The 12519-nt window shown below is 37.2% G+C and overlaps 1 long non-coding RNA gene across 1 annotated transcript; it reads right to left on the bottom strand.

The window, feature by feature from the left end:
• Window positions 1–7941: 7941 nt before the first annotated feature.
• On the bottom strand, window positions 7942–9815 carry LOC145806439 (uncharacterized). The gene is made up of 2 exons (XR_014349579.1): window positions 9585–9815; window positions 7942–8245 (listed from the first exon to the last, which is right to left on the bottom strand). It is a non-coding gene; the product is annotated as an uncharacterized LOC145806439 (long non-coding RNA).
• Window positions 9816–12519: the final 2704 nt, after the last annotated feature.

The raw sequence follows: 12519 nt of genomic DNA, 5'->3' as shown, positions 1-12519 counted from the left end.
TAATAGTTATAATATATAATAATAACTAATATATATGAGTATTATTATATAATAATAATAGTATTATTATATAATAATAATAGTTATTATATAATATATGATGAATCAGAAGAGGAGAAGATAAAGACGGGAGAGAACTGAGGGAGGCAGACGGAAGCAAGACAGAAGCGCGAGAGAGGGAGGCGATCGCGATCGCGATCGCGATCGCGATGGAGAGAGAGGATCGCGATCGCGAGGGAGAGAAAAAAGGCGAGAGAGAGAGAGAGAGAGTTCTGAGACGACAAAGGGGCGAGAGAGAGAGAGAGAGAGATCTGAGAAGGCAAAGGCGAGAGACAGAGCTCGTCGAAGTCAAATGGGGCTCTGGATCGTCGCTGATCAGGTTTGTACTCGTTTTTCCTTTCATTTTACTCTTGTCGCTATGTCGTTGTGTCCATGGCATGTCCAGATTTGGACACGCGTGTTCCCGCAGTGTCTCTTCCGTATCCCTTGTAAAAAAATAAATTAAATTAAGGGGACACGCCAGATGCCGTGTCCCGTACGTGTCTCCGGCGTGTCCCCGTGTCCCCGGCGTGTCCCCGTATCCGACACCCCCACGGCTTCCATTTTGGCGTGTCCATGCTTCATAGGAGATAACCACCTTATATGAATAGTCTTCCTCCGCGTTTCCCAATACAATTGAGCATACTGTTTGATAGTTACTCTAGTGTCTTTTTTAAAGCCATCAGGGTGTCAAGTCCCTTAGCCTGTTTATTGTTGGCTATGAAGCGTTCAATAAACTTATCAGTGCCTTATTTTTGTTCCAGAAAGCCATAGCATGGCGGTAGTAACGCAAGTGATCCAAGGGCTCTGTCCGTCCATCATACAATTCAAACTTTGGGATGTTGAATTTCTTGGGTGGTTCTACGCTGGCAATTCTTTTAGTGAACGGTGAGACTAGCAGGACCGGTCTTTTGTTGGTTGCTCTAAATACGATTCCTTTGGACACCTTTCGAGCAGGATTCTCGGCCTTAGGTTTTACTTGATTGACCTTCTCAATATGATGAATGGCTGTCCTCCGCGGGTCCCTGTGGCTGGCAGCCCTGTGACTGGTCCTGTCACATGGGTTCATTTGTCTCGAAGTAGCGATAAAAGTTCTAAAGTGCATCTTTGTCTGCTCTTAGGTTGCTCTCTCTTACCTTTTAATATTTAAAAAGGCTCTCATATCCTCCAAAGGGAAATCAAAACTTTGGGTTGGTCCTGATCTCCTTGGGCATTTCCCTTGTGCAATTTCCCTCCTATGCAAGAAAGACCTCACGTCATCCGAATAGGCATAATTTTCAAAATGATGTTCATTTTGTTTAGAAGAGGTTGGATTGCGCTTTTCTGAATGGGGAAAACTACTAGCAACATGGCTAGATTCTCCTGCCCTACGTGTTGGTGCAAGTCTTTGGGCTACTTCAGGTCGTGGCTTTCCCTTAGGTTGGTGGGAAGGTTTCTTTCTAGGGGGGCGTAAGCCTCCTTCAGCTTGCTGTTCATGCGTAGGTGGTTGGTTTTGTCCCTGCTTCAAGATTCTGACTTGGTTGGCCAATTCCTTAAGCTATTGACCCATGGTTGATCACGGCAGGTTAGTTCTTGCATTCAGTTGCTGCATTCGGAGTATTCAATAGTGGGCAAGTCATATATCTCTCGATTACGTTGTTCTTGTGACATTTCAACGTCAACTGGACATCTTCATTGGGTTGGGAAATGTGGTTCGTCTGGTTCTTCTCCAGCTGGAAGATTGACGTTTTTCACCACCATGTGTGCACTGAACTCTTCACAGTTAGAACAAGGCTTTTTGCTGCAGATTTTCCACAGATGGTGCCAAATTATAATGGGTAAAAACTGGTACCACCTTGTTGCGGCAGTGCTCTGGCGATTGTTGAACTCTTTGGAACCTACAAACACTCACAAAAGATAAAGGGACTAGCTAGGGAGCAGTCTGAGAACACTTCGATGCCTAAGTTAATAAACAAGTAGACAAAGGAACAGAATGTATGCGTATGAGTACAAGTAAGGTTTTTCTTCTTTTTTTCAAGTAAGGTTTTTTTTTTTTTTTTTTTTTTTTTTTTGAACATGAAAAAAGGATGTTCTGAGGTGTCATCACTACATTCGTAGACCCAGGCCCCGGGGGGGTAGCTGGTTGCCAGCCTGATTTAATCCTATGGGTTGCCAGCCTGATTTAACCCAACCCCTAGGACCCAGGCCCCGGGATAGCTGGTTGCCAGCCTGATTTAACCCAACCCATAGGAAGGGACCCGCCACTGAGACACTAGTGGAGCTCATCAACCGCCCCAGCCACGGACAAGTTTCGATCGGAGTACAGTGCGAGGCCGCAGAAGCGAGCCCCTGGAAAATCTAGGATTTTTCGCGCCCCCCAAGAGTCGAACTTGACTCATGGCTGTGGAAAGGCAATGCCTTCACCACTGGGCCACCACCCTCGGTGGTGAGTACAAGTAAGGTTGAATGTGTACCTTAACCATGGAAGTTACCTTTATTTACACTCTACTCCTCACGTCTTCCCATTTATTTAGGGATCATGTTCCATGTGGTTTTCTAGGAGTCAGTTGGGCCAATAATTTAGGAACACGCCTTCACTACTGCAGCTCGAGGGCGCGCTCCATGGTGCGCTGGTCCTGGTCCTTCACGTCTAGATCTGGGCCCAATATCCTAGCCTTGGTCTTTTTGGACCTAGACCCCTGGTCCTGGACCTCCAATCATGTGGACCTGTTACCCTGGATATGGATTTCTGGACTGACCCTATTGTAGCACATTTTTACCTCCCATAGCTTCAATGTCAATTTATACCAATATAAAAGGTGAAAAATAATATGAAATACATATATAAATAAACATTTTTCTTATATTCATATTGAGATGCAAAATATGGCAATTGTAAGATAAGCTATCTACACTTGTGAGAAACAAATTTTTTTTATTATTATTATTATTATATATTGTTCAAATTATTAAATTTTATACTTTGAAACCCATATTTCATAGATGCATTAGTGTAATTCGTGCAACTACCTAATCTTTTCTTAAAACAAGGGGGGTGAATCTATATAAAATGAAAATAACTAATAGAAAATACAAGTATATAAAGGAGTGTTTTGAAATCATAAGGGGAGCAATCATTTCTTCTTACCGCCTTCTAAATCCATCCTTAAGAATCATACCTCAACGTCAGATGAAAAATGTTATAGCTCAAAAATTTTGGACAGTCGTGTGGTTGTAGTGTGTTTTGGTGATCCCTAATCTATAAAAAATAAATAATAAAATAAAGAGAAAATTGGTGATAAATCTATGTTCTCACTCCTATAAGTCATTAAGGACAAGGGTACATAAGGATATTTATTGGTCAAAAGGATATTTGTCGGTTATGGTCACTAAGTCTATTTTCCCTATATGTTGAAATTCACTATGCCCATTTTTTCCTATCTGTTGAAATTCACCAAACAACCTATTTGTTGAAATTTACCAAGCTTATTTGCCTTATTTGTTGAAATTCACCAAGCCTATTTTTCATATCTGTTAAAATTCACCAAGCCTATTTTTCCTATCTATTGAAATTCACCAAGCCTATTTCCCCTTATCTGTTGAAAACAAAATCATTTTTACATGTAATATGACTTTAAAGCCTAGATATAGTTAAAAAAAACTCCCAAATCAAGATAATCTACAATCCCCTAATAGAATCTAACAATTAAAGATAACAAAGAAAATCTCCGAAGGTAAATTATCTCCAAACAACATGAAATCACCGAGCAGACTCAGACTTGTAGAAGTTGAATCAAAATAGATTAAAGATTCAAAGAGAGAGAGAGAGAGAGAGAGAGAGAGAGAGATACAAAAATGATGCCAAAAGTAAGATGTTCTCAATTGACAACTATAGTTGGTTTTGTGTGTGCACACAAAAGACAAGAACGTATCAATATGTATATATATATATATATATGAATAGATGTGTAATGAATGTTGCGAGTTGAAGTTCTCTCACATTTAAACCCTATCGGAGAACACATTTCTATGCTCAACCTTCCCCATATCGATTTGGATATTCGAAACAGCGATTGGGCGGTGTAATGCCCCCAAAATATTGAAACCCGATTTATTAGATATATTTCACATTCAAGACTAGATTCTCATATAAACATAATTTGCGTGCAGAAACAATAAATATTCTAGACAATACATTAATTAACGTTATTCTCAATCTTTGTATTTCATTCATAGCTTTCATTTGAGGAGGGGAAAAAAAAAGAAGAAAAAAGAAAAAAAAAAGAATCACATGCATTAGTACATTCACAATTCCTAAGACTTGAATTTATAGCATGTGATTACAATAATTTAAAGCGAACAAGTTTATGTTGTAAAGGCTACAAGTTCCAAGGCCTTGCCCAATTACATCAAAAGTGGGTTTCAAACCCAATACAAATAAGTCCTTGACTTTACAAGCACTATAACAAAAGAAAAAAAAACTTCACACACCAAAATTTTGCCAAGTCATTGCCTTAGCGAAGACATGCCGTCAATACCTAAAAATGGTTTTCCACACAGGGATGAGAATAAAGCCCCCTGCAAAGATATTATTAATGAAGTGCATGAAATTTAACAATATCATGAGGTGAAATGCAATGGGATGTTCCTCTAAGAAACCAATTATTATTAATCAAAGTGATTTAGAAATCGAACAAATTGAAGAAAGACTAAAGATTGGAAATTACCTACAAAAGATATAGATTGTCTTTATGATAAAAAATTTGAACTCAAACAAACGTATAAAATCAAAATTGTTGAACAAATTTTACCCGTAACCCAAGATAATCAGAATTTTCAATTGTTAGACTATAACACTATTCTCAAATTTCAAAAAAGATTCAACTTTTTACATCTTTGTTTAGTCCAAGTAGGAATCAAACACATGACCCGTATGCATCTCAACAAATCTATATTATGTACTCTCCATGACATGCGCCATCATGACTATGATGACTCCTTATTAGGAGTAATCAAATCCAGCTTAGCTTATAGACCCATATATTTCGAATGATTTCCTAATTTTGAAGTATCCTTACTTGATCCAACCATTCTCAACACTCTTACTTTAAATGTTCAAACAAAATGATACAAAATGGATTCTTCTTCCTTTAACATCATGGTTTGCTATCGAATTTACCTCAAAACTATGACTACATCTTGTCCTGGCTTTAAATATATTCCATCTAACCCACCCAAAAGAATCAACAATACTTTTCCAATCACACCAAGAACATACTGAAGTCATGATTCCTAAGGTCATAACCTGGCAAGAAGTCATACAAGCTGATGTGGAAGATGATGAAGATACTTGGGTCATTCCAAATGTTATATCTGCTTTAACTACACAACATCAAACTAATCCTGAAACGATTATGCAAAATTCGAATGGATTTGTAGTCCTTCGGTTTCAACTATCCAGATTTGTTAGATCTTAAGCATCTGATAGACCAAAATCTCAATCCTTACACTCTAACTCTACTTGGTCATACACCTCTTCAAACAGCACGATATTTGCCTTCACATTCTATCGATATACCTTTACACTCTACCCAACAACAACCAAATCAGATTTCTCATACAAATTATGAAGATTTTAGCCAATTTAATCAAGATATTGATTTTGATATAGACTCCTTATCCATCAATGTCATCCAAAACAATTTTACCATATATCATAAACTCATTTCCAAAGAATAAAATGCTCCTTATAATTTACAAAATAGAATCTATTTTAAACAACACAACTTGTCACAACAACAAACAATTAGGTCTAAATACTTTCTTACTTTACAAGCAATGCAAACACATGTGCCATTTTTCAATTGGTATTTCTATACCTATTGTTCTAATCACCATATTGAAGTCCCAATCACCCTACTTAATGAACATTTAAATGCCATACAGAAGAATTGGCATATTCTTAGTGGTGAAACTGTCCAATCTGTCTATCCTAGTAAAACTTGCACTTTACGAGGTACTGGATTTACTTTTTATGCTAAACCATACAATCGACCCCCTCTGGAAGGCACTCAATCATCCAAAACCGCACCGTCTACTTGTTTCGATGTTGAACAAGTTTATGAACAACTAAATTTTACCAACCTGCATCTCCAAACCATTGGTGAACAAACTACACGAACAGAAGAATGAGTTGATAAATTATATATTTTTGTACCTCCTGATCAAATCCGCCAACCTCCTCTAATCCAAAATTTACCTTACGCTGCCTATTCCTTTACTAGACCTTCTAATGAATTCCTTGCCGAACTACATAAATGAAAAGTCGTTCTAACAAAAGTCCTTGATAACAAAGATCCCATAACATATCCTATTGTCGACACCACTACTCCTTTTACTCCAAAAAGAGAAGGAAAAGAAAAAATATAACATGGCGGTACAATAAATGTTTTGCAAGATGATGTCCTCTTACACAATTTATATAAACAATTTACATCAAATTCTCCTATCTAAATCAATGAAACCTCTATGATATCTGCCCAACCACCAGTTTGTAATTATTACCCACGACCGACACCCGACGATCTTTAGCTCGAAGAACGACGTTTTGATATGCTCTTTTCTTATTTTGGTAGTGTTCTTCGAGAATGGAATCTGGATGGCAAATCTGATTATCAAATCCTCAATCTTGGCCAACATATGGCAATGGTTGCCAATGCTACTCTTGCCAAACATCCCTCTACAAATAGCAATGTAATCGTCACTCGCGTGCTTATCTCAGGTTTCACTAGCCAATTAAAAGGCTGGTGGGATAATTACCTTAATATTGAACAAAGACAAGCAGTTTTAACCGCTGTCAAACGAGATCAAACAGATACTCCAATCTTAAATTCGACTACTTGTCAACCAATCAGTGATGTAGTCACCGCTTTTGTGACCGCGATAACTCAACATTTTTTATCAAAAATACGCAAATTGTTCTTGAACAATCCAAAGAACTCCTAATCAATTTATGTTGTCCAACCCTTACCCATTTTCAATAGTATAAGGATATCTTCCTCTCAAAGCTATCCCAGTGTCGTGATGCTAATCAAGATTTTTGGAAAGAACAATTTGTTGCTAGACTCCCAACATTCTTTGCAGAAAAAGTTAAGACTAGAATTTGTGCAAAACATAATGGACAAATTCCTTACAATCAATATACATTTGGCGAATTGATATCCAAAATATGTGCTAAAGTTCTATCTCTCTGTAATGATATTAAACTTAAAAAAGAACGCAAAACTGGTCACACCGAACTAGGACAATTTTGTTACCAATTTTGTTACAATTCCATTTTACCACCTCTTACAAAATCTTCTTCGACCTAAAGAACTCCTATTCACAAATCTCGAAGGTATTCAAATAAAAAATAGTCTTATCAAAAATTTCAAACTTATAAGAACAAACCTTATTATAGAAAGTTCAATAATTCTAAATCCTACAATCCTTCAAAAGCTAACCCAAGTACTTCAAAGAAAACAACAACTTGCAAGAAATGTGGCAAAGCTGGTCATTATGCAAACAGATGTTTAACAAAAGAGAAAATCCACGAACTTGAAGTTTTTGGTGAATTCAAAAATCAATTAAAATCCATCATCCTCTTAGACAAAGAGCCTGAATCTAATATCGAATGTTCTGATGACACCTCCAATGATGAATTCCAAATTAATGCAATCGATAATGATATTCTCTTGTATTTTGATGAAGAGCCTGAAGAAGATCATCATGCACCTCCTCATGACTGTCCATGTCAATCCTCAAATGATTATTATAAAGCTATTTTAGAAATGAATGGTCTTAGTATCAATGTTTTAACTACACAAGAAAAAATGATCCTTGAATTTATTGATACTATTGATGATCTAGAAAAAAAAAAAAAAAAAACATGCTATGTTCAAATATTCTATTTCCAAACAACAACCCACTCAATCTTCAAACATTACACAAAAATTAAAATATGATACTTATGATTTCAAAGATGTTCTTGATAAAGTAAATAAAGTTCCTACTCCACTTAATACACCAACAATACAAGATTTACAAAATGAAACTCGCAATCTAAAGATTGATGTTCAAAATTTACAATCCAAAGTAATTACCCTTGAACAAAACTCTCGAGACGATTTTCTCGAAGATACATCATTTCCTTATGAACCCCACCTTCAAGAATCTTCAACCAAGAACCCTGACAAACAACCACTTGTAATTAATGATTATGTTAACTTACTCATCAATAGCATCTCGCTCCAAAGTGGTACATTGAAATCAAGGTAGTAATGCATGACTTTATTCTAACTACTAAGGCATTAGTTGATTCTAGTGCCGATCTCGATTGTATTCGTGAAGGCTTAGTACCTTTCAAATATTTTGAAAAGACAGATCAATCTTTAAGCATTGCCAATGGTGGCTCTATGGAAATCAATTACAAAATTTCTCATGCTCAAATTTGCAATCAAGGTATTTGTTTAAATACTGAATTCCTTCTTGTCAAAAATATGTCACAGTTAATTATATTAGAAACCTCATTCCTCACCATGATAGCTCCATTTACCATTTACCAATGAAGGAATTTCTATCGTCCTTATTAACCAAGACATTATTTTCAAATTTCTCATTCCTCCCTAAGAACATGAAATCAATAAACCAATCATTCTTTCATTTTAATAAAATACGAGGTGGTAAATATGACTCCAGAAATCCTTATGTATGTGTCTACTAGCAGTCTCACAGAACACTATTGAATCCATTTTACCGGCTCTTAACCAGAAGGAAATTGGAACCTACTTCGTGCGTATTTAAGGACTTTCACCATAGACCTAAAGCCAACTTAATTCTCAACCAAACCACACCCCCTAACCGAATTCACCAAGATATTTACCCCATTTTCTCAACACATTTCAATTGTTCTTAACAATTTTCAAAAGTTCACAATGAATTGAATCACATTGCCTTTCTCAAAATGCAATAAAATTGAAGTCATAAAAATCATGCGATGCTCAATGATTTGTATGTCTTTGTAAGTGTTTTGATTTCCCTAATTCACATGCAATTTTTGCAATACATCAGTGCAATCCTTCATCGATTGCCAAAACAATTATCTCTAATTCAATATTCAAAAATAGGCAATATATAGAGCATAATTTAATAACTCCCACAATTCCAAAATAGAATACCATTTCCCAAAATTTTCATAATATTATCATCTTTCAATACATAACTAAAGCTTATAATTTTCCCATGAATCTCATAGATTCTCAATTCTCAACACATTCTCAATATTTCACAATTCTAGGGTTTTGGAGGAAAATTTGGGGATTTCTTTAGTTAAGTGAAGAATTTTCAAATTAGCAAGCCATGAAGTATTTTGAGTGAAACAATTTGAAGAATTGATAGCCAAAAGAGAAATTCCTCACTTTTTATGCATTACATTAGTATATCAAACCCTAATTCTCCAAACATTACTAACTATCAAAATAGCACATAATAAAACTAAATAGCATACACAACGTTAAGAAAATTCCTACCTCAATAACTAGAAGAGAAGAGAAGAGAAGAGAAGACAAGCGAAGCAAAAGCCCTAATTTCCAAAATTATCGAATTTTGATCTTCTCCAATCAAAACGTAGCCCTCGAAATACTCGTCGTTTTGGCCTAAAAAGCTAGGGTCTGAAACTTAATGGATGTTGATGGATTAGAGAAAATGTGTGAGTTTGGCTGTGTTGGTAGAGAGAAAAAGGGTTGAGAGAGAGAGAGAGAGAGAGAGAGAGAGATGCGAATAGTAAGGGAAATGAGAAGGGTAGGATCAGATTTGAGGAGTTTGACATAATTTGAGACAAAAAACACAAAAGGCCGCATGTGTGGAAACCTTGTTGCACATGCGAGAACCCCCCTCCGTACATGCGGTTTGCTGCAACGAGTTTTGGCTTGAAGTTCAAATCTACCGCACGTGCAATCCCCAACCCAGAATCCTAATTCTCCCTTGCACTAAACCGCACGTGAGGGCTCCCCTGCCACACGTGCAAGAATGCCTGATGGTCCAAAATTTTTCTATAAGGCATTTCCACATTTCTCTGTTTCGTCTCTATGCCCAAAACTCCAAATAATAATAATAATAATAATAATAATAATAAATAAATAAAAATAACTCACCAAACAATATGTAAAGCTGGGCAAGGCTAAAGCACAAACAATAACACGGCACTCGATGCTCAAGGCTCGAAAGTAAAACAAATAGTCCAAAAAAGTACAATCAAATCAGGTCAACAACCCGAAACATCACAAGCGGTGATTGGTGCGGATTCGTGGATGATCTCCTGAATTTCCTTCAAGATTGCCGGAGTGAGGTCTCCAATAGAAGAGAGGTTGGATTTATAGTGGCGAGAGGTAAGGCAGAGAAAGAAAGAAGAAGACAAGGATAATGATTGCTCCAATGAAGATTCCAACACTACCCATAGTCGGAGTCCAAAAATTGAGGTGGGTTTTGAGAGCTTTGGGCACAATTTGTACGGAGTCTTTATGGGCCAAGTGTCCTTATGGACCCAAACAAAAAGACCTGTAAATCTAAAGTTCAAAAAATCTATAAAAAGGACCTATGAAGCTATTTAAATCTTAACTTGTAATTCCCCTCTCACATATGGTTTGAACTCTGACGTAAATATACTTGGTTGATTCACTATTTCCAGTCAACATAAGGGCTACCACAGTTTTTAGTCCACATCGCAGCCATATTTATTAAGCATTATGTAGTAGGATACTTATTTGGTATTTCATAACCTAATTCAATATATTAAAGTAAGAGAACAGTTAAGTTCCTTTGATAATTATAATTAGTATTTGTGTGAGTGATTTTCTGATTACACTACCCGTTTAGTAATTAGCTAGAGAGCACCGGCAGAATAGATGGCTTCAGCTAACCTGTAACAGAAAGAGAAGGCTCCGGTGGTGGTTTTATCACCCGGGGGCACCCCGACGATCAAGTTAGTATATCTCTCAAAGATAATCAAGTGCTAAACTCACTGCTCAAAGCATAAATTGCATACCTTAGACCCACGGGGGAGCCTCTCTTTTATAGTTAACTCAATCCTAGTCCCACTAGAAGCCTGACTTCTATGGACTCTAATTCAGTACTTACTTTGGACTCCTCAAGAGATAAAGATAAACTCCCTAAGAGCTTTATCCTCATCTTGACTAAGTCTCCTCTTTGTTCTAGGACTCTTGTCCCTTATCTCTTATCCGCTTATCTCGGATTCCGATATCTTCGAAGATAACCTCGGCTTGACCGAGATCACCTCGGCGTTATGACCCTGACATGTGACACCTCGGCTGACATGTCGGCGTCATCTTGCCACGTGTCGGTACTAAAAAATATATCCCCACAACTGCCGCCTAGGTTCTATTACCTCGGCATTCTGAGGTGATGGAACCTATATCATTCCGTTTTTCCAATACGTCGATCATTATTTTGGCCAACATGTCTTTGAAGAACAAGAACTTCAAGAATCCTTTCACGCGTATGAGCTGTCATACACCATAATTCAACCATTTTTAACCACGCATTTCCTTCTTATTGGTTCGTACCTGTGACGCGCCTGCAAGCCGTCTCTCTTTCACGTGCGCCGTCTGACGCATACGTTCTTCCAAGCATATTGATTACTTTTTGCCGCTGTTTTCATTTTCAACAAAACACCTCTTCGATTTTTCCCTTTCACTTTATTCTTGTTTCTGGAAAACTTTTTCTCTCTCTAACTTTCTCTTCTCGAGTCCACCATTGTTCAAGCTTCCTTGCTCTGAAACTTATTCCGTTCACCCCTTCCGGCGTGTTTTGCACCATTTCGTTGCTTCCACGACCGTCGTCTGACTTCAGCGATTTTTACACCGGCTTCATATTTTCTGGTAAGCAACTGTTTTCTTCTTATTCCAGTTCTTGATCTTTTCTGGAATTTCTTGTTATTACTACCTTGCTCAAACATTTAATTTGTGAATCATACATCTGAATGCGTTGATTTTACTTTTTGCTTATGCCTTGAATACATGTGCTGTTCATAGTTCTCTTGCACGTCTTGCCACTGTTCTTGGCCTTCAACCCTTTGTATTCTTCATGTTTTTGATAGTCCACCTCTGTTCTTGATTCTGAAACTTCGCCTTTGTTTTCTGTTTTTTGTGTCTTTTCCAAATCTGTGCCTTTAATCTTCATCTCCATAGTTTTAGGTTTGGGATTTGTCTGTAGAACCCACATTTTAGGAAGAACTGAAACATCCCTTACAAATTTCTGCATCAGTTCAAACCTAGGTTTTTTGCCGAGGTTCCAATAACCCTTTTTGAAACATCTTCTTTCTGAAATCCAATACCTTTAGTTATCCCAATATCATGGGTATGTGGAAACATCGGGTAGACACCCCTTCTAAGCTAGACTTTTTTAGGCAAGAGTTTGAAATCCCAGCCGATGTCAATCTGAGGTTGG

Source organism: Camellia sinensis, chromosome 13, assembly GCF_055761805.1.
Source record: "Camellia sinensis isolate YWXY chromosome 13, ASM5576180v1, whole genome shotgun sequence".
In the NCBI taxonomy this organism is placed as follows: domain Eukaryota; kingdom Viridiplantae; phylum Streptophyta; class Magnoliopsida; order Ericales; family Theaceae; genus Camellia; species Camellia sinensis.
Note: the sequence above shows the minus strand (reverse complement) of the source record. Positions and strands in the feature narration are given on the sequence as shown.